The sequence below is a fragment of the Cydia strobilella genome, chromosome Z (assembly GCF_947568885.1).
Source record: "Cydia strobilella chromosome Z, ilCydStro3.1, whole genome shotgun sequence".
Taxonomy (NCBI): Eukaryota; Metazoa; Arthropoda; class Insecta; order Lepidoptera; family Tortricidae; genus Cydia; species Cydia strobilella.
Genome location: NC_086068.1, coordinates 56,598,742 through 56,621,139, shown reverse-complemented (window position 1 = coordinate 56,621,139; position 22,398 = coordinate 56,598,742). Strand labels below are relative to the sequence as shown.

The 22,398-nt window shown below is 39.3% G+C and overlaps 1 protein-coding gene across 1 annotated transcript in view; it reads right to left on the bottom strand.

Annotated features, from left to right (window-relative positions):
* Positions 1-21,393, bottom strand: part of LOC134755179 (uncharacterized) — a 148,176-nt gene extending 126,783 nt beyond the window's left edge. Inside the window, exon 1 of the mRNA XM_063691685.1 lies at positions 20,891-21,393. The gene's annotated coding sequence lies outside the window, so the exon portion shown is untranslated. The remainder of the gene's footprint in view (positions 1-20,890) is intronic.
* Positions 21,394-22,398: the final 1,005 nt, after the last annotated feature.

Here is a 22,398-nt window from a genome sequence, read left to right as displayed (position 1 = left end):
GCACAGGTCAGGAGACAGACAGATCTGTGCCTAATTCCCCGTCACCAGGCGTGACTCACACCGCGATTTCATCGCGCCGCTACAAGTACATGCGGCCGCCCCCAATTCTGGGGTCTAGCCATAGTAATTGCAGCGCACCGCTACGGAACGGACGCCTGTTCGCGCTTGCGCCACCTAGCGGTCATATCTGTCGTAATATACGCGTTTTGTTAGAGAGAATAGAGAGTGAATCTTCTCTAGTATTATTCTGTGCCGTCACTAACGAACTAGAGTTAAGGGGCCCACTCACTATCCGTCGGCCGGACGATATCGGCCTGTCAGTAAGAACAAAACTTTGACAGTTCCGAAAAACTAACAGGCCAATATCGTCCGGCGGACTGATAGTCAGTGGGCCCCTTTAAGAGTCCCCGGCAAGCTCGGCCGAATTTCACCCTTAGATTGCCCTGAAACTTTGTACTTACAATAGGATAAGGTATATCCATGTCTGTAATTAGTTTATGTAGCTTCAGATACCATAGTTAAAAATACAGCTAATTTAAGTTTTTCATACAAAACTTGTTTTTGCTCTATTTCGTTTGTTTTATATACTAGAGCTATATAAACTAATTACAGACCTAGATATACCACGTGTCATTGTATGTGCAAAGTTTCATTACAATCCAACGCGTAGTTTTAAAATGAGAACGAAACTCCGTTTGTATGGAAAGGTCAAATTCGGCCGAGCTTGCCGGGGACTCTTAAAGAGGCCTACTGACTATCAGTCCGCCGGACGATATCGGTCTGTCAGTTGTTCGGAACTGTCAAATTTTTGTTCTAACTAACAGGCCGATATCGTCCGGCGGACTGATAGTCAGTGGGCCCCTTAAGGCTGTCACCTATCACTTGCACCAAGCCCCAAAGAAGACTGTACCACAATTACTGTTTTAACCTAACCGAGTGAAAGTATGTATTATAAGTCTCGGTACTAACCTGTTGTCCGCCTAAATATAGGCACTTCAAAATATCTAGACGGACAAAGTTGCAAAAATATGTAAACATACCTTTAGTCACGATTTTATGCAGTTTTTATAGTGTACAATGAAATTAACAGTTATATAATGACTCACCGAAACCATGTATCCTTACATTCCTTACATTATATACCGTTCCCCCTGTATCCACATCCTTTCGATTTACAAACTTAAATTTGCCGCTTCTCGCTCCCATCTTTACATACGTCATACAATTATTGTATTGAGTTATCGTTAGTGCCAGTTTGATGGCCGCAAATGTAACTTTGTAGGGGCGCTTGACTGGACACACGCCCTTACCGCATTGCCTCAAAGGAAAAGACCAGCCTAAACTTGAGCTCTGATTTCTCATAATCGTTACGTACGTAGAGCAAACATAAACTGGTCTTTTAATTTAAAGCATTAGGAATACAGGACAGAGGAAGTGGTCTCGCATGAATGGTTTACACCTGTCTATGACAATGCAAAGTTACGTTTACGTGTGATAACTCCGCGCGCTATACTAAATGGTACTAGCTGCAGGCCGTTTCAGCTGCAAAGTTAACTTTGTATTGATGTTTTATTTACAAAAAGGTGTAAATTTGGAAGAAGGTTGTGTGAGTTGTGACGTTTTGTAAGTGAATGAAAGAGGAACGACGGGAAGCGAGGTGCAGTGCAACGAAGTTGGGTTGTGCTTTTTGGCTTCGTTGCTTTTTTTTAAAGTTTTCTTGTAATATTAGTCGTAAATATCAACATGGACATGGTAAAAGCATTGATACCTATAATGGTTGCAGTTTTATAGTCTATCGTGCCATGCATCATTCTCGCACTTAACCGACACATACGTAACACGATAGCAGACGATAAATCGCGACCATCTTAGGCTCGCATATGCGTAATCTTTTGTATTATAACAAAAACCCATTTTGTATAGAATTTATAAATGAATTGCATCATTTCAAGTTGTATAATAAGTAGTTGCACACAAAATGCAAATTATCATTGGGCATCATAGACATAGTATATACAAGTAGTTATAGACGCGCCACCGAGCGACCGGGGGTAAGAGAAAGAATATTCATATAAAATTTGGGCAGCATAGGATTTTTTCTCTTTCACTCTTATACATTTCGGTATTGCGCCATCGTCTCCTATCTATGATGCCACCCGGTCGGTGATAAGGACCAAGCATGGCACTATTTTCTCTTTCCTCTTATAGGAATCGCAATAAGACTATCTTTCTCTATCAACTTTTTGACGACGTGTCAAACACAAAAGCTGTCAGTCGGGGGCCACGCCACCGAAGTGTCAAAACTGAAATTGAACTTTATGCACATGCACATAGGTCTATGTTCCTCTGTGGTCTATGACCGATTAATCGGTCTTTGGCGTTGAACCTACGGTGCGTATATATCGGTCATTGGCGTCCAAAAGGTTAAATTACATAATAGTAGTAATGTATAATGTTTAACATTTTTTTAGGCAACAGTCATATACAAAAATGAAATATTAAATATTTATGCAAATAGTCACGTAATTTCGTAGCATTTGTCAATCACAGTTAGATGGTTGGTGGCTAGGTAGGTATGTAACAACCCTAACGCAGCGTCCTACGTAGGCGAAAAACACGCGAACGCGAAGCGAAGCGATGCGGCGCGGGGTGAATCAATCCTTTGATACCTGTAGAAGTGTCCTACGTGGGCGATCTCGTTGCGAACGCGAACGCCGTCGCCCGCCGCGCCGCTTAAGGGGTCATCCATTACATCACACGTTTAGGGGGGGAGGGGGTTAAGAAAATGTGACATGTTGTGCCCTTGTCACAACAACATGTCACATTTTGGAGGGGGGAGTTACAAACTTTGTGACGTCACTTTAACTTATTTAAATTATTTTATTCGCTGTACAGTTAAATAGCAAGTTTTTGGAACGATAATCGTTTTTAATCGTTTACTTTTCCTTCCTAATCTGTTTTGTGTTGTAAAATTACTAATCTTTCTATTGTCAAAAATATTTTTATAAAATATTAATAATACCTAATTCGATTTGCTAATTTCATTGAAAAAACTTTACGTCACACACCATGGGGAGGGGTTTGCCAAATGTGACCAAGTGTGACAAGGAGGGGTAAAAAAAACCTCGAAATTCGTGTGACGTAATTAATGGATGAACCTTAAGGCCTAAGATACACTTGTATATAAGTAAGTAGGGACAAAGCTATTTGTTAGAATGAGATGTTCATCTCTCATTATGTACTTAGTATTACTGACATAAGTAAAACTTACAAGTGTATCTTAGGCCTAAAAGCGGTAATGATCAGTTTTGCCATTAATAAGTAATCAGAGTACCGCAATGCGGGCGGAGCGATGCTAGTACCAGTCCTTGGCGAGATATTATCAAAATGGTGCCAGAACATGAACGAATTAACCCAACTGTACCAAAAATCGCGTATGCTCTTCCCCGGGTATGTAACGTAACACGTAACAGCCGTAAGAGCGGTAATGATCTGTTGACATTAATAAGAATAATAAGTAATCGAAACACCGCAATGCGGGCGAAGTGATGCTAGCACCAGTCCTTGGCGAGATATTTTCAAAATGGCGCCCCAACTGTATTGAAAATAAAATAAAAACAGGTTACCCCTCTCAACCCCCTAAAATAAGAAATAAGCGGTTTTGACTTATTTACAATATTAGTGGTGGTAATTGCTATAACTGTTTCAAATTTTAGGTATCTATGTCAAACGGTCTCTGAGAAAAACGCAATTAACTGATTTGCAAGACCGAAGTGATCCCATAAGTGTTCCGTTTGTCAAAACAAAGTTTTGCACGGAACACTAATTAGCGTATACTCTTCCCCGGGTATGTAACGTAACAGCCGTAAGAGCGGTAATGATCTGTTGACATTAATAAGTAATTAAAGTACCGCAATGCGGGCGGTGATGTTAGTACGAGTCTTTGACGAGATATTTTCGTTCCAAATTATTCGCTGGCAAGATTTTGTTTGGCCTTCGTGATGTTAGATTTTCAGCGGTCTTATTTACTTTATTGGCAAGGAGAGTTCGACAACAGACGGAAGTTTACCAACACTGTTTATACACAAAATTATTTATAGTGAATACGTGCCCTTATTCAAAAGAAGATTCTGACCAAACAAGAACAAATTACAGTTTTTCAAAGGTTTTTCTTATCTATTCCATCCACAGCTAGTTTACCGAAAGCAAACAGAATCCCTAATAGATTTGGTCCGTCACGTGCCCCTACACTTGCATTACGTGAAACGGATCCTACACTTGGGCAGAACGGGGACAATTGAAACACGTTATGATTGAAACAAGTCAAATTTCTTGAAAACTACAACACCTATGCATGTGACGTAGTACTCAGTGTATGCGGTCGGTCATTCTTAAATCCTGCGGTGTCAGCATGGTTGCATTTTTATCACCTGTCACTATGCCTGTCATTTTCACACTTACATACTTGTTAGAACGTGACAGGCATGGTGACAGGCTATAAAAATACTACCGTGCTCAGCCCGCTGTACCAATAGCGCTCGAGCGCGCGAGCAACGCGGTAGTGCTGAGGAGCCGTTCAAAATTTTCGCGGTATAAAGTCAAGTACCTCTTTTACTATCTCGCATACTTTTTCGTTTATTTTTTTTACTTATGTATTTTGATTACTTGAATTCGTTTGGTGTTTTGGATGGGAATTATGTATTCTTTAACTGCCATTAAACAGCGATGGAGTGTTGTTTGTAAATAATATTCGACCTTGAAGTAAAACTTGCGATGTGGGGACGGTAGAAACAACACACTTGGGGACACACACCCCCCAAATATAACCGACTGAAAGTATGGTAGTATTTGTATCCTGTACTATTTGTTGTGGTTATGATTGAAACATTGTTATAATTGAAACAAGCTTTAGTATGAAACACAAGTATGCATTTCTGTTAAAATTCTTTATATCATATTGTTGCATTAAAACTAGTTTGATTTACCTATATGTATAAGGTAATCGCAACAAAGAAGTTTAATAGTCTCACAATTTTTTTTTCGTATACATTCATTACTCAAGATTTTCAGATGCTGATAAATTGTATTTTTTTTATTTTATGTTTGCGAACTAGGTTGACCTCATACATAGTAGTGTGCGTTATTAAAAATGATTAGAAATAATAATAAATAATTCATTTGTCCGAAAATATTATAGTGTTTCGAACGTCCTCACCTCACATAGTGTCTCCATTAATACGAGTACACCTATGGAGCCAATTGAACCACTCCCCCACATTCCCTTTGATTCCCTATCATTACATAACCATGGGCGGTAGGGCTTTAATTTTTTTTTTATTTAAGAATTAAATAAATAAGGTTTAGCAATATAGGCGCATACCTAACTGTAAAAATGAAATAGTTACAGGCCATCAAACATAAATTGTTGCAATTGTCCCCAGTCTACCCTACTGTACTCTTACAGTCAGCACGTTGCTGTTTTAAAAATAAAGTCTTCAGGGAAATACTGACGTTCTATTTAACTAACCCTAGAATAATTATGATATATTTCCGTCGCACATGGACACCTGCAACAGAGGGTTCTTCCAGTGTTGCCGGGCTTTAAGCTGGGAGTACGCTACGCTCTTGTCCTTAAAGGTTTAAAGGTCGTATCAGTCCGGAAATACCGCGGGCGACTGTTCATTCCACAGTTCATTTTGATCTACTAGTTTACCGAAAGCAAATAGAATCCGAAACAGATTTGGTCCGTCACGCGCCCCTACTTAGTACGTGACACGGATCCCGGAATACTCGTAGTCAGCACGTTTCCTATGTTATAAATAAAGTCTTCAGGTAATCATTGTCGGTATATACGAAGTATACGAACTTATAAACTCTTCTTTAAAAAGATAAGGCCATTATACGAAAAATACTAGGCGTATAAATTGTTCGGATTAATCCCTGCCGCTTCTTTCCGCCATCGCTCTACGCGACAACATATCCATCTTTACCACTTAGATGGTTGGCAGTCCTCAACTGTGTACTTGTAGTCAGCACGGTCTTGTTTTATAAGCAGTCTTCAGGGATACACTGTCGGTCTATCTAATACACTCTTCTCTGAGAGTCATACGAACCTAGCCGAGCCTAGCTAGAAGCTCCGCAGCGTATTACTTAGGCGAAAACACGCGAACGCGAAGCGGCGCGGCGCGGGGTTAATCAATCCTTTGATACCCAATAGAAATGTCCTACGTGGGCGATCTCGTTGCGAGCGCGAACGCAAAACGGCGCGGCGCGGAACGGGGTGGATCAATCCTTTGATACCTAATAGAAGTGTCCTACGTGGGCGATCTCAATGCGAGCGCGAAGGCGAAGCGGCGCGGCGCGGATCGGGGTGAATCAATCCTTTAATACCTAATAGAAGTGTCCTACGTGGGCGATCTCGTAGCGAACGCGAACGCATTCTGGATTTTGGAATAACATGAATATTCAAGCAACATACTCGTATTCTATGTCTGGTACTAATTTTCGTTGCTAGAAATGGAAATACAAAGAAATTATTAAATATATTAATAACGCGTCACTCATGTATTTTAAGTCGAAAAAATTAAAGAAATTAGTTTCTACCACAGATATAAATACACTATAGATGACATAAATGCATCTACTTCGCGTGTCCGAACCCCGACCAAGCGTCGAGGTTGACTGTCGCTCTTGACAGTCCATGCGCGTCAGTTGTTGCAGCCGGACGTCCGTGAAAAGTTAAAAAAACATATTACCTATCAAAGGTAAGTAATTTTAAAATTATATTATGAGTAAATTTTGTATGAAAAAGTCGGCACGCTTGGCATCAATACAAATCGTGATATTTGCGTCATCTAGCGTATATATTAAATCTGTGGTTTCTACTCGCTGGAAAAGGCGGTCCAAGGTAACAATATAAAGGTAACAGTTGAAACCTTCTTTTTTGGAATCTCAAATGGTGTAAAATGAGTGAAATGACCGAAACATTAACGTCTAATCCGCCGACTCACCGCATCATCAGTCATGAATGAATTGGGAAAACGAATTGTAGTAAGGCTGCATTATTTCACAAGCTGAGCGATCATGAACCTTGGAGAAGCAGTGCGGGGAAACGGTCGGTTAAAGGTGACATTCGGATGACGACTGTAGCAGCATGTGCTGCAGCAAAGACGCGGGCGATGTCAGTGTCTGACTTTCCTTGATAAACTGTGTTATTAGCGTTTGTTGTCGTCGTTCTAGACAAACCTTTAGAATGAAATATTTTTTTGACATTAGAATGATGTCGAGGAAGGAAGTCAAGAAAAGAATGAAGCTGAAAGATGGTAAGTAGCAGAAATAGTCTTAAGGTCGAGAATACAATTTTATATTAGATAAGCAAAACTAGAAGTTAAAATAATAACCTGCGGAAACTAAAAAAGTGCCGTCAGATTTTTCTCATATAGGCCTCCAATTGGGGTTGTATTGCGTAAGACTCACGTAAGAGCCTTGAGGTGCCTATGAGCTTACATATTTTATTGCATTGAGCCTTATCGGATGTCTTTGTTATAAGAAATACAATACGATTGTATTGCAATTTACATCCCGCTCTTCGATCTCCCGACCATCGCCTTAATCTCTTCAAACCTTCCAATCAAAATCAAATCCTATCACCCTTTCCCAAGTTCTCTTTTCCTTTAACAACAATCAGTAGAATTGAGAGTCCGACATACTTCTGCTCAGAACGGAAATGTCTTAAGCGACAAAGTATTTCGAATACGATAAGTCTTTTGTGAGAAGGTATAGAAGGTTGTTAGGCGCAACGTCCGTCGTTAGGCAAGAGATTTCAAGATTGGTATAATGGGTTGATAATCGGGCAAGCATTAAGAGGGTTAGGACATTTTCTGTTAAAAGATCGGATACAGGTAATAGTAGATTGTACAAGAACATAAAACAACCTTTTGTGCGAGTTAATTTAACGGCCCGAGTCAGGCGTGAATCGATAAAAATCGAGGACAAAATGACCACCCCAAACACAATTATAGTCTGCATCTTCTTAAATGATTTTTTTTGCCAAAGACCCTAATCTGTTAAGGCCGTTCCATCGGTTTGCCGCTGTCACTGTCACATATCGCAAGAAAGAACGGGAAAGAACATGCGCGCCAAGTGTCCATTTTGATCGAATTTTTTCGATTTTTATTTATTTTAAAAACGTTACCTTACAACATCGAAATTCGAAAGCTATGAAATTACTATTTAAGTTAAGATTGTTTATTTCTTCTTTTTTGTTTATAGTATCACATAATAAATAACCGAGTAAAGTTTGAAAACTGTAATAGATGTCATATATTAAAGATCACGTGACGAAGCCCTCCAGTGGTGTCACGTTTTCTTTAATATATGACATATATTACAGTTTTTAATTTATATGTGTATACTTAAAAAAAAAACACAAATCAAAATATTTAATAAAATAATTTGATTTGTTCCCAAACTTGTTCAAGTAAAGTTTGATTAAAAGTCTGAGAGAGGTTACTTTGGGAATTAATTGTATCGAGCGAAGTCTCATACTTCGTGTATCGGAAGCTATGTTATTAAAGATGATATACTTCGCGTGTCCGAACCCAGACCAAGCGTCGAGGTTGACCGTCGCTCTTTACAGTCCAAGCGCGTCAGTTGTTGCAGCCGGACGTCCGTGAAAACTTAAAAAATGCTTCTTTGCATGATAATTAACTGCAACAGCCCAAAAATTGCGAGCATCCAAAGGCAAGAACATATTTCCTATCACAGATGTCATTTTAAAATTATATTATACGTAAATTTTGTATGAAAAAGTCGGCATGCTTGGTTTCAATGGAAACCGTGGTATTTGCGTCATCTAGCTTATATATTAAATCTGTGGGCCAACCCCGTTTGGTGAAAATATAGAAGTGGTCCAATTTAAGCGCCGCTTCAATATAGGTTACTCTTTCCTAAAAGGCTGTAACAGAGCTTTTGCCAAACCAACATTAGTGTTTATCTTAGCAAAATCTCTACTAGAATCACTAGATACACTGCAGTTCTGCCCCAATAGACATAGCCGTAACAGCCATTGTAGTCATTCAATTATAGACCGAATTCTCGTGCAACAAAGTTCAAATTTAAACAGGTTTTCAAACGACTGTTACTACGTTTATGTGGACTTTGCCTTGGAAGCAGCCATTGGAAAAGCTCATTCAATTGTGTACCGTATTTCCGCGCAACAAACTTCAAATTCAAGCTGGTTTTCGCATGGTTGTTACGACTTTTATGCTGACTAGAGTACAGTTTGCCAGTTTTCAAAACCGTGTCTTATCTACTTTGACTTTGGGAACTAAGTGTTGAACATTCGTACTTGAGACTTGAGCTAAAGTTTTAAATGTAACACACTTTTAGTTCGGGACTTTAACAGTATAGAGAAGTAACAACTAAATGAACTAAACTATTTAATACCTAAATTATGGCTTTGTGTAAGTACATTAAAACATACCATATGCAATGAGGGCTATGACGCGTATGAGTTCGCCGCTAGGGGCGCTAGTGTAGATGGTGGTCTTTGCCAAGTTCGAAATGTCAAATGTCACTGGTCACTTCAATGACTGACAGCTGTTCTTTAGTCTTTTGGACCACCATCAACAGAGGCGCCAACTGGTGAGCAAAAAAACGATAGCCCTATGGCATAGTTTAATACTTTATTTAATCTTTTTTGTTCACAAAAGACTAATCGTGATTATTCGGAAAGGTCAGCTATCACTACGACGTCATTAGATTGGCAAAATCATTGTATTGATGAGAGCCCTTTAAGGGGCCCACTGACTATCAGTCCGCCGGACGATATCGGCCTGGCAGTTGTTCGGAACTGTAAATCTTTTGTTCTAACTGACAGGCCGATATCGTCCGGCGGACTGATACTCAGTGGGCCCCTGAAGAAGCAGTATTAAAACGTGTAAAAGTTTTTGATGCTTTTTAAAGTGTTGTAAATATTATATAACCACCCCTATAATGGGAGTTGGGACTGGCACCAGTAATGGTTTATCAATTCATCATCAGTTTTTAAACACTGGCAACATTGTGCCATAGAGATGCTTAAGTTTTATTTTTCATCAAGGGCCTGACACTCTTTGATAGAGAAAGATAGTCTTATTGCGATACCTATAAGAGGAAGGAGAAAATAGTGTCATGCTTTGTCTTTATCACGGACCGGGCATTTTTTCATGGTCGGGTTATGGCATCATAGCAAGGAGGCGATGGCGAAATACCGAAATTTATAAGTGAAAGAGAAAAAGGACTATGCTGCCATACATAAAACTGTCAATACATGAACATGTCTTTCTCACACCCCTGGTCGCTCGGTTTCATGTCTATAACTACTTGTATACACTATGTCTGTTTTTCATTGATTTTTGTTAGTTTTGAATTTAATGGCGCCATACATCCCATGACTGGAGCAAAAACACAGTTTTAATTTGTTAATAAAATTAAAACCAATTGCAGTTTCTATAATTAAATACATGAAAAACATAAAGGACGAATAGGACATTTAACTTTTAACTCATAAAGCTGTAGAAATTTTGCAGGTGTCGGTGAATAATTAAAAATACTCAAATTTTCTTTTTAAAGTTCCACGATTGGTGCCGTTACTATAACATACGAGTATTTACCTCCATTATTTGAGATAACTTTGGTAACAAATCCTTTCTACATACAAATAAAGAGGTAATATATTATACGTACAAACACACATAAACTTAAACTTATCTACCGGATATGTTATTGAAGCGATGCCAAGAATGCTTTTGTGCTATATAAGGAACACTAGTGGAGACCTTATGATGTTTGAGACCCATATAAAGCATATGGAGAGCTACGATCTATACTAATATTATAAATGCGATAGGAAATCTTTTTTCCCTTCACTAGCTCGGAAAGCCGTCTTTTATCCTTTAAAACAAGCTGGTAGAAACGCATTTTATCCACTAGTGGGGAGAGTAATTTGACCTTGAATGGAGCGTGTTTAAGTAGCTTAAACTCTCATAAGTAAAACTCTCATAATAATGGTATGTTCGATATTAATTATCATAAATAAATGGTTTGAGAATTTAATAAAGAAATACCAAATTTAGCTTTATTTAATGATTTTATTATAAAACATTTGTTTGTTTTATAATGATGTGAATATAATTCTGAACGCGCAGGTTGAGTCGATGCAATTTCAAAACGCAATCTTCAGAAAACTTTTTTTTCTCACCGACTCCGACTCCTTAAAACCTGCCTCTTGAAGAACCCGATGTCATATTACGAGTATTAATTTCCTTTAACGGACATATACCTATATATAAGCCTTATGGCATTAAATTAGGCTTAAAGCGACCGGGAGAAAAGTACAATTTCCCGCCCACCTAATGGGAAATGCAGTGAGCGCATCCCATAACTTTTTATAACTTCTATTCCATTGAGTAAATTGCATGAGGAAAAATCAAAGGAAAACGGGAATTGTATGGATATTTCCATATAAAGTGAGTCGTGTTCATTGCCGTTCATTGTGTTTGGGCGTTTTCTAAAATAAATATTAGAAACCTGATTCTTTCCAAACTGGACATTCTAGGGCTCGTTCTACTCAGAATCGACAGCGTTCTGCATCCTGCCATTAAAAAAAGATGTCTCATAATGTCCATTCCATTACGTCACGTTTTAGTGTGATTTTTTTTCACTTGTATGTGCGGGACGTAGTGGAATGTACAATTTTCATACAAATTTTTGGGACATTTTTTTCATCAGGATTGAATATGCTGGTGATATAGAAACACCAGGATCTGTGAGAATCAGGTTTTCAATATTTATTTTAGAAAACGCCCATTGGATATATCGGCGGCTGCAGCGAAGGCAACCTTTTATTTACATAATGCAGTAGCTAAACGCAGCCGTCGGGCTCAGTTACTATGCGGAGGCTATTTTAAAGTACCAATAACTTGTATCGCGGCCAATTAGAGGCACCTAAATTTAAACTACCTTTTTACTATTCAAATTTAGCTTAATCACTCTCGCATCAGCCTCTATACTATTACCACCACTTCCACACCCTTTAACCGTTTTCGTCAACTGTACCTTGTAAAGTAACCACCACCTATTCAAGATTATAAGTATACTTCAAATCGAAATCTTTTTATTTGTCGTCGAGACCTGCACGGCGGCTACAGCGACCGATCGTAAAGTTAATCTGTAATGTTTTGAGGGTAGTCTCATTAAACCAACAGATAGGGTAGGATAGGTTCGTTAGGTTGCTTCAGATACCCGAAGGGCAAACTGTCCAGCGGAGCTCCGTCGACTCAGTGAACGAAACCATGATTTTCGTATGCCTAGGAATTTAATGATCTGCGACAGATAAATGATTAATTTATCCGCGACATGCATAAACTGTGAGTATATTTTTTTTTAGAAAAAAGTTAATTGTTTCATAAACAAATCCACTAAGGAAATTTGGTACATACTTACAGAACTTAATCCATACTTAATATTATAAATGCGAAAGTCTGTCTGTCTGTCTGTCTGTGTGTTCCCTCTTCATGCTTAAACCGCTGAATCGATTTAAATGAAATTAGGCATAGAGATAGGTTAAGTCCCTGAGAAGGACATAGGATAGTTTTTATCCCGAAAATCATCCCTTAAGAAAGTAAAAAGCGGGGTGGAATTGGGATAATTAATGAAGTGCCTGCTAATTTGTGTGCATAATATGCTCAAATTGAATAATTGCTATGAGAATTTTTCCAGGCGCTATACTAACTTTAGCTGCTGTTACTAAGTCCACGCAGACGAAGTCGCGGGCAAAAGCTATTATTATATAAGCCTAATATTGTCTTCGGTTACCGCGATAGTTACTCATGAAATAATGCTTCATTATTTTTGTATGTGGGATATGTTGTATGTTGCACACTGTAGCTTTTCCTCAGTCACCCGTTGACCACGAACGCTGTAAAGGGTTCGAACGCTCGGGATGTATTATAAATTAATAATCCGTTTTCATAATATTATTTCATTATATAAGGTTAAAAAAATGGGTTATTCATAAATACGCTACAAGCCTCAATTGTTTGTCTTAAATCTGTTATTTTGACTTAAGTATTTGTAAGAAAGGGATAAAACATAAATTCACTAATTGAGGCTAGATAGCATGGAGACTATATAAAGGAGCCAAATCTCTATGTATGAAAAGTGTCCATCAAAAAACAGTAATTAGGCGGCGCCTCCATACACCGAAATACTACCAAAAACAACCTACGTAATTTGGTCGGGTTATTTGTTGCCTTCATGTTATACTCATGCCCCAGAGCCTAACTAGCGCCACCGGAGAGATTAGGAACTATTATTTAAAGCTGAAAGCGGTCACTTTTGCAACAATTCTGCCATAATAGATTGGCATCCTTTCTATACCATCCATACTAGATAGGTATAAATAAACGGGCATGCTAGGCGAATCAGCCTATCTATCCATGCGGCCCAAAAGCGAAACGATTGACACCTCATTCGTCAAAATCGGCTCAGTAGGTTCACGTCGCGGGGGAAGAAATCCATTCGTCTTCGTGACACATTTTAAATAGACTTCCAAAAAGCAGGTTTTATGCGAAATATATTCATTGTACAGTCAGCAATGAATAGTAGCGTATGAAACAACTCGTCAAAAGCACAGAATAAGTAATAGTATTATCATACAGAACGGCCACGCACCGCCCCGCCCCGACTCGAATTACCTCGCCCCGCGACAGCAGATTGACGACTTTTTAACCGCCTTAAAAAAAAGGTTCTCAATTTAACCTGTTTGTATGTATGTATGTATGTTTGTCCGCAATTATCTCGCGATTGGCTGTTCCGATTTTGATGCGGTTTTCAGATAAGTGTTTGTTACTTTCTGGAGAAGGTTTTAGTGTACATTGGTGGTTTGAAAAACCAATTGGACCCAGCAGGTGGCGCTGCTATCGGTATATCGTCACATTTGATTTGCTGAAGCCGATTTAGATGAAATTTTGTGTTTAGATGTGGAGTGTGGGAGTGGGAGTGCAAGTAAGGACTATCGTTTACATGCATAAAATTTACTCGTATCTTGTCGATTTTCTTGAGAGTTGACTTTTTCTTTACAATTCTTAATCTATCTGCCCAGATATCTATATCTTAACTCTAGCCAAAACTAAGTCTTAGTTACAATAATACGACGAAACATCATACCTATGCCTAACTATTTACATATCGTTTAGCACCGAAACGTCATGTTTCGTCACGATTATTATCGAGGTTGGCCATCGCAAACACTAGCAGTAGGTATAGTTTGTCAAAGGACTGTCTCATTTCAAACATAGAGAATCATACTATCTTTGTCTTACACTAGTTACTTACTGCTTACTGCTAGCCTTTCTCTGCAGACGTCTTGTCTGGTTGCCCTTGGCATAGGCCTCTCCCATATTCCTCCACGAGTCCCTGTCCAGAGCCTGTCTTCTCCAGGCTCCAGCCACCTGCCTGAACTCGTCTTCCCATCTCATTTTTTGTCTTCCATCATCCCTTTTTCCGTCTCTTGGGTACCATGTTGTGATGTCTTTTGACCATTTTTCTCTTTTGTCTCGGAGCATGTGGCCTTACACTAGTACTAGCACCCAAAAGTATAGTATTATTTGTTCTTATTTACTGACAAGATTTGCTTGACCTATATGTACTTGCATTCCCTAGCTAGTACTAGCACCCAAAAGGGATGTGTATAGTTTTCCTGGTTCTTACTGACTGAAAAGTTGTGTTTGCCAGACTATATTTTTACATTCTGTCATTGCATAGACTGTGGATCATGGAGACTGTGGATAATTACTTGTAGCTTCGTCAGACTAGAAGTATTACATTTTAACTTTTAAGAGCAACTTACTTTTCTCGACTTGCAATGTATTCAGACGAGAAAGTAGTTTAACTTGGTTTAACTTTAAAGTTATTTGCAATAAAATTGTAACTTCAGTGAATAACTTCAAAAGTAACAACTAGAAAATCAGCGCTGGAAGTCGCCAGCGGCATGCTGGGATGGGGTCATTTCGTGACACTTTATTTTCACTATGTTCTTTTAATGTATGTCTATTGTCTGTGTGTTTACGAATAATTACTATCATATCTAATAAATAAAAAAATTCAAAATCCGTCCAGAAATGACGGAGTTATGGAGTAACAAACATAAAAAAAAACAAACAACCGAATTGAGAACCTCCTTTGAAATCTTGAAGTCGGTTAAAAACTATTCTATTCTATTTTATTCTTAAAAATGTCCTGAGGCGGTACACACACCGCGATCTGCCACGGTAGTCTGGTAACCCGGTTTACTCATCTGGCAGAATATTATTTGTCAGAAATTACACTTCGCATAAAACGTATCGCAGAAAACTTTGTCGAATGATACTTTCGCATATATACTTGCCAATATTAATAATTACAATTAATGTAAATTTTATTTATCATCTTTTTAATAAAGCTTAAGTTATCTGATAAAATATATATATATATACTTGCCATAAGAGTCATTACGCATGATATTCATTTGGCAGAATTTTCTAAGTCCATGGATCTTTATGGATCTAATTTGATTGTCCTATACGATGTATGTATGGGCGACGTGGGACACATCGGTCAAGTGCAAATCAACATTTAGTGTTTTTATAGCCTGTTCCTTGAATCTTAATACACAAAGCCTTTCTTGTTTGGTTTATGTTACTCAATATTTAGTAAGATCATATAAGATAGAGGCGACTCAGGCGACAAATCTTTGCTACTCATATATACATAACTAGGTACCCTATTCGGAATTTGCAGCTTTTCATTGTTGTTAGTAGATTCTGAGCAGTGGCGTAGCTAGGGAGGGGGCAGGGGGGGCAAGTGCCCCGGGCGCCATCCAAGGGGGGACGCCAAAATGGGCAAAAGGCAGCAGCAGGGAAACTTTTGTCAGTCGTCAGGGGGCGCAAATTTGGTGACTGCCCCGGGCGCCATATCCTCTAGCTACGCCCCTGATTCTGAGGCTTAATAACCTAAAATGTCCAAATTATTACGGGGCTACCCGAGGTTTTCATCGATGTTTGACAAGTTTTGAATCGTATCTCCTACTTGTTCACTACATATATCATTATAAGACAAACGGCTATCGGTTCTTCAATCTTTTATCTCCATTATTGTCTACTGGATTAAAAAAAAATGAATACTTATATATTTATGATTTTTTTAAACATTGTCCACGAAAACACTTTTTTCATCTCGATTGTTGTGAAAGATCTTACATATACGAAATCTACATAATTTGGTTCGTCTTTGACGTCTCTAAAAAATTGTCAAAGGTTTTAATTTTGAACTAATTAACACAAGTTATGGCCATGTTGTTAATATGATAAGCTACAAAAACATTAGAATACTACGGGATTCAGATCGAAGGTAATTGGGGCATGGGTATTTCCCCTTAAGTGTAGTGTATAGATTGCACACTACACTTAAGGGGAAACAAGTACTACAAGTACTAGTACAAGTACTATAGGGCAGTAAGTAGTAAGGGCAAATCGCCTAGCGTGGTACAGGCATGTGATGCGGAGGGATGTCATGTGACGAGAAAGGTATTACGAATGAATGTGGAGGGAGGTACGAGGAGAGGAAAACCGAGGAAAAGGTGCTGTGTGAGAAATAATATGAAACGAATGCAAGTGAATGATGAGATGACGGGCGACAGAGAGGTATGGAAGAAAAGTGAATCCCTAAGTGAATGGGACAAGGGCAAGCGAATGATGACCTACAAGGTATAGGTAGTAAGCTATAATAACAGTTCAATATTCCTCAATTTGCCCAATTGTTATTTCAGTACAAAATAGACAGATTTTATTTGTTTATTTGTTTATTATACATATCAGCACTTACAGATAAACCTTACGTGCTAATAATAGTGTTGTAAATGAAAAGATGCAACATCGAGCCCTCTCAGTGGGAAGATTTGGCAGCACAGCGTCCTGAGGGGCGCAGGCTGGTGCTGGACAAAGTCCGCGATTTCGAGGAGCAACGCATAGTTGACCTCGATGCTAAACGCGACGAGCTGAAAGCACGCTAGCCTGCTTCCATTCATTACCATTATGTGGCTGGTGTTCTCACGTGCTCTCAATGTGCACGGGGTTCGCCTCGAAGATCGGCTACATCAGCCATATTCGGGCGCACGAGCGCCGTGCTAACTGTAACAGTTAGCTCCTAGTTACTAGGAGTCGAAGTGGTCGCCATGGTCGAAATCGGCCGGAAGGATCATATCATATCATATATCATCAGTGTTGTTAGCAATCATTTCATGTGATTATACAAACTCTAATCTAGATTGGATAGAAGGTAGATTAGGCAATCACAATGTTGGTTTAGCAGGGTTCCGATTAAATGACCGAGCGGTAGCGAAGTTCTCAGTTTTCAGCTTTGGCAAAAATGCTCTTATATATTCGGAATCCGGATGTTCACCTCTGCAAGTTGCATTTCCCAACCGATTCTCGTGAAATTTTGTGAGCAGCTCCGGATAACAGTGGAAATAGGGAGTATTACGCGGAACTCTGCGCAGGGGGCGCCACTATCACAATCTGAGGGTCTATAGCGAAACAAGAAAATCGAAATTTCTTTATCTAACATCTCTGTCACTTGCATATTCGAGCGATAAAGAGGCAGATAGTGAAATTTCGGATTCGCGTTTCCCGGTAGGTCCTCTGTAAACAAACCGCCTTGATGCATCAATGTCATATTTTATTATCTCTGAAAACTTGTCAAAAACCTGTTAAAGGTACGGTATGTATAAGTTATTCTATGGTTTTCTAAACGGGCTAGTGCTTCACTCTGGTGGCAGAACATTGCAGTAATACCCCCTATTGGCGTATATGACTTAAAGCGTCAGTAGGATCTTTGGCACTTAAGACCAGGGGCCCGTTTATCAAAAGTCCCTTTCTAACAAAAGCTGTCAAAAAGGGACTTCCACTTGTATTACAAGTTACAAGCTATAGAGAAAGCCCTAGTGGGTTCGCTGTGATAACGACTTAACGAAGTAAGTAGGGTGCGATGGGGTAAGGTTGAACGGGGTTTCCATGAGGGGTAAGACAAAAAAATCGGTCAAGTGCGAGTCGGACTCGCCCACCGAGGGTTCCGTACTTTTTAGTATTTGTTGTTATAGCGGCATCAGAAATACATCATCTGTGAAAATTTCAACCGTATCACCGTTCATGAGATACAGGCTGGTGTCAGACAGACGGACAGACGGCCAGACGGACAGCGGAGTCTTAGTAATAGGGTCCCGTTTTTACCCTTTGGGTACGGAACCCTAAAAATCGTCCGTATGCCGAGGCATAACTGGCGACTTTTCATCTTATTCCGCATGAAACCCGTTCAAACTTACCCCAACGCACCCTATTAATTTTTTTCATTTTTAGGGTTCCGTACACAAAGGGTAAAAACGGTACCGGAAAACGGGAAACTATCACGGTTCATGAGATACAGCCTGGCCAGACGGACAGACAGCGGAATCTTAGGGTCGGTTGCACCAAACTGTTTGTCATCGTTAAAGAGTTCGCTAAATTTTATTGTATGGAAAGTTTCATAGTAAACCGCCGCGGCGCGCCGGGTGACGTTGATCAGTCTGTCAAGTGCGGATGGTGCAACGGGCCTTAGTAATAGCAAAGATAGATATAACTCCGTAATAGATGGATACAGTCTAAGGAAAAAAGGCGCCACTAGCTTTGGCCTACTCTCGTATAGAGAGCGCTGACGGTTTCGTTTGTTATTTAACAATTTTAACGCATATCAGTGAAAGAACATGGGTCAAAATCATAAAAATAATTAATGCATATAAAAAACATTTATCCATATTTAAATACATGTTATCGTATTTTTATAAATTTTCATTTTTAGTTTTAAAGTGTGTCGATAGATGGCAGTGAATTTACTGTGGTTACAAAATTTACTATGACAGTACAGTTCTATCTTATTAATTATTATATCCCTATTTGATAATAGGGTCCCGGTTATACCCTTTGGGTATACGGAACCCTAAAAAGCTATAACTCCACGTGAAGTAGCTCGCTTACTAAGCAAGTGTGATGAAAATATATTTTGGGGACCGTAAGCTTGAAAAGATGTGAACTCGACCGTAAATAGGTTTATTAGGCACAATTGAGTTCATAAATATGTATACATGTTTTACAATGGATTAAGTTGATGAAATGTATACATATTTATGAACTTGACTGTACTAGAGCTTATGTATAAAACCGATTGGCCTTTTATATTATAGTCCCAATCCATACTAATATTATAAATGCGAAAGTCTGTCTGTCTGTCTTTCTGTCTGTGTGTTCCCTCTTCACGCTTAAACCGCTGAACCGATTTAGATGAAATTTGGCATAGAGATAGGTTGAGTCCCTGAGAAGGACAAAGGATAGTTTTTATCCCGAAAATCATCCCTTAAGAAAGTAAAAAGCGGGGTGGAATTGGGATAATTAATGAAGTGCCTGCTAATTTGTGTGCATAATATGCTCTGTGTGTGTGTGTGTGTGTGTGTGTGTGTGTGTGTGTGTGTGTGTGTGTGTGTGTGTGTGTGTGTCTGTGTGTGTGTGTGTGTGTGTGTGTGTGTGTGTGTGTGTGTGTGTGTGTGTGTGTGTGTGTGTGTGTGTGTGTGTGTGTGTGTGTGTGTGTGTGTGTGTGTGTGTGTGTGTGTGTGTGTGTGTGTGTGTGTGTGTGTGTGTGTGTGTGTGTGTGTGTGTGTGTGTGTGTGTGTGTGTGTGTGTGTGTGTGTGTGTGTGTGTGTGTGTGTGTGTGTGTGTGTGTGTGTGTGTGTGTGTGTGTGTGTGTGTGTGTGTGTGTGTGTGTGTGTGTGTGTGTGTGTGTGTGTGTGTGTGTGTGTGTGTGTGTGTGTGTGTGTGTGTGTGTGTGTGTGTGTGTGTGTGTGTGTGTGTGTGTGTGTGTGTGTGTGTGTGTGTGTGTGTGTGTGTGTGTGTGTGTGTGTGTGTGTGTGTGTGTGTGTGTGTGTGTGTGTGTGTGTGTGTGTGTGTGTGTGTGTGTGTGTGTGTGTGTGTGTGTGTGTGTGTGTGTGTGTGTGTGTGTGTGTGTGTGTGTGTGTGTGTGTGTGTGTGTGTGTGTGTGTGTGTGTGTGTGTGTGTGTGTGTGTGTGTGTGTGTGTGTGTGTGTGTGTGTGTGTGTGTGTGTGTGTGTGTGTGTGTGTGTGTGTGTGTGTGTGTGTGTGTGTGTGTGTGTGTGTGTGTGTGTGTGTGTGTGTGTGTGTGTGTGTGTGTGTGTGTGTGTGTGTGTGTGTGTGTGTGTGTGTGTGTGTGTGTGTGTGTGTGTGTGTGTGTGTGTGTGTGTTTAGGTTCCTAAAACATTACACATTACTGACATCACACCCACTAATCTAAACACTAAAAAGTATCCGTCGTTAGCTATTGTTTTTTGCTAAATATTTTTTTTACATGTTAAACAGAATAAAGCACAGAAAAAAACACACCATGTAAATACAAAAAAACCGGCCAAGTGCGAGTCTGACTACCCCACCGAGGGTTCCGTACTTTTTAGTATTTGTTGTTACAACGGCAACAGGAACACATAATCTGTGAAAATTTCAACTGTCTAGCTATCACGGTTCATGAGATACAGCCTGGTAACAGACAGACGGACAGCGGAGTCTTTAGTAATAGGGTCCCGTTTTTAGCCTTTGGGTACGGAACCCTAAAAACATGCAAAATTGAAATCGCAATAGCTGCTTATAGCCTAAAAACACGATCAACTCGCACAGCAAAGCATCTTATTAGAATTTAACCGTTACCTATCGTTTCAACGCTTAAACTTTTCCGAATTCAAAACGTATTCCATTTTCAAATTAGATTAGATCACTCACCTGTCAAGTTTCCACGGACTACCGCCAGCTTTGCGCCACTCAACCGTCCAGTCCAAATCGAAAGTGCCACTTATAATTCAAAACAAACCTCCGTTCAACAACATTTACAATCGAAAACCAAGAGCTCTTTTGTATCACGACCCAAGTTTTAGGCGGACTAAAATTGCAACAGAACTTTTCAACTTCTAAACTGCTTCAACACTTTAAAACTTCACTAAAATCTGTATTAAAGTCACTGATCACTGTCGGCGGGTTAATTGGGGTATTTTTTTTATTTTTTAAACGGGTTCAGATTGATTGAAAATGAGCACGATCGCTTTGTCGTAAGCCGCCATATCGAGTACGGACAACCCGTGCGACGGTTATAACAGGACTGGCTGGAGAAAAATGGCGAACCGAGCGAGCGGTCGTGGTTGGTCCGCTATCGGAGCGCACGGCGCCGTGCGGGCATAGAATAATGCTGACGCAGACAGTATAAATAATAGCGTTTTAGATTATACTATTTTTCAAGCCGTAGGGTAAACTTTCATTATTTGGTTAGAAGTTTTGAAGCACGACACCGAGGAAAGCTAGTGAATTAGGGCCTCACGGCAAAGCCGCCGAAGCCGTGGAGCGGTGAGGTCCCATTTAAAAGGCCATAATTCACTATCTTTCCTGGGGGTCATGCTTCAAAACTTGTATCACCGAATTAGGCGTGTCACCAAATAATGCGAGTCTACCCTATGTATCAAAAATGCATATTTCCAGCGTCAATAACAGGTTAAATGAGGTAAGTACTAGCTCGAATCTCTTATACAAAGCCACTGTATGTAGTTGACTGCCGAAAGCGTACATAAAATTGCGCAATATTATAAGTTTATTGCAATTAATTATTTTAATTTGCAATTATGTAAAATTATTATTGTTGTTAATAATTGTTGCAATTTGTCACTTTATTGAAATTAATTAATAATTAAAGATTATCAAATTATGAAATAAAACTATGAAAACGGATTATATCGCGTATATTAAATTAACGCGATATAATCCGTTTTCATAGTTTTATTTCATGAGTAATGCGGTAACCGAAGACAATATTATTATCAAATTAATTAAGTTCGCTTTTTGTACATTAAGTTTTTCTTTTGTGCAATCAAGTTTAAATAAATAAATTATATTAAACGTTAAAAGACTATACAGAAATGTTCGATAAATGAGCAAGGAAACCACGAGAACTTACAAAGTAATCCATAAGCTGCCGATGTAGCTTTTTAAGCGATGTTTTAGTTTGGGTGGAACTGTCTAGCGTTCCATATGAGATTTGGTACCGCATTTATAAGCCATTGCTGGGCATAAACCATAATAATTTATTTCTATACTGCGCTACACTTTACAAAAGTCTTCGACGTCCCACCATCTATTCCTGTCTAACAAATTTAACCCACTACAAATTTAACCCACTACTACGGCAGACCACCGTTTTAAAAAGCCCTGTACCTATCTTGTAATAGGCTAATAGGTACAAGCGC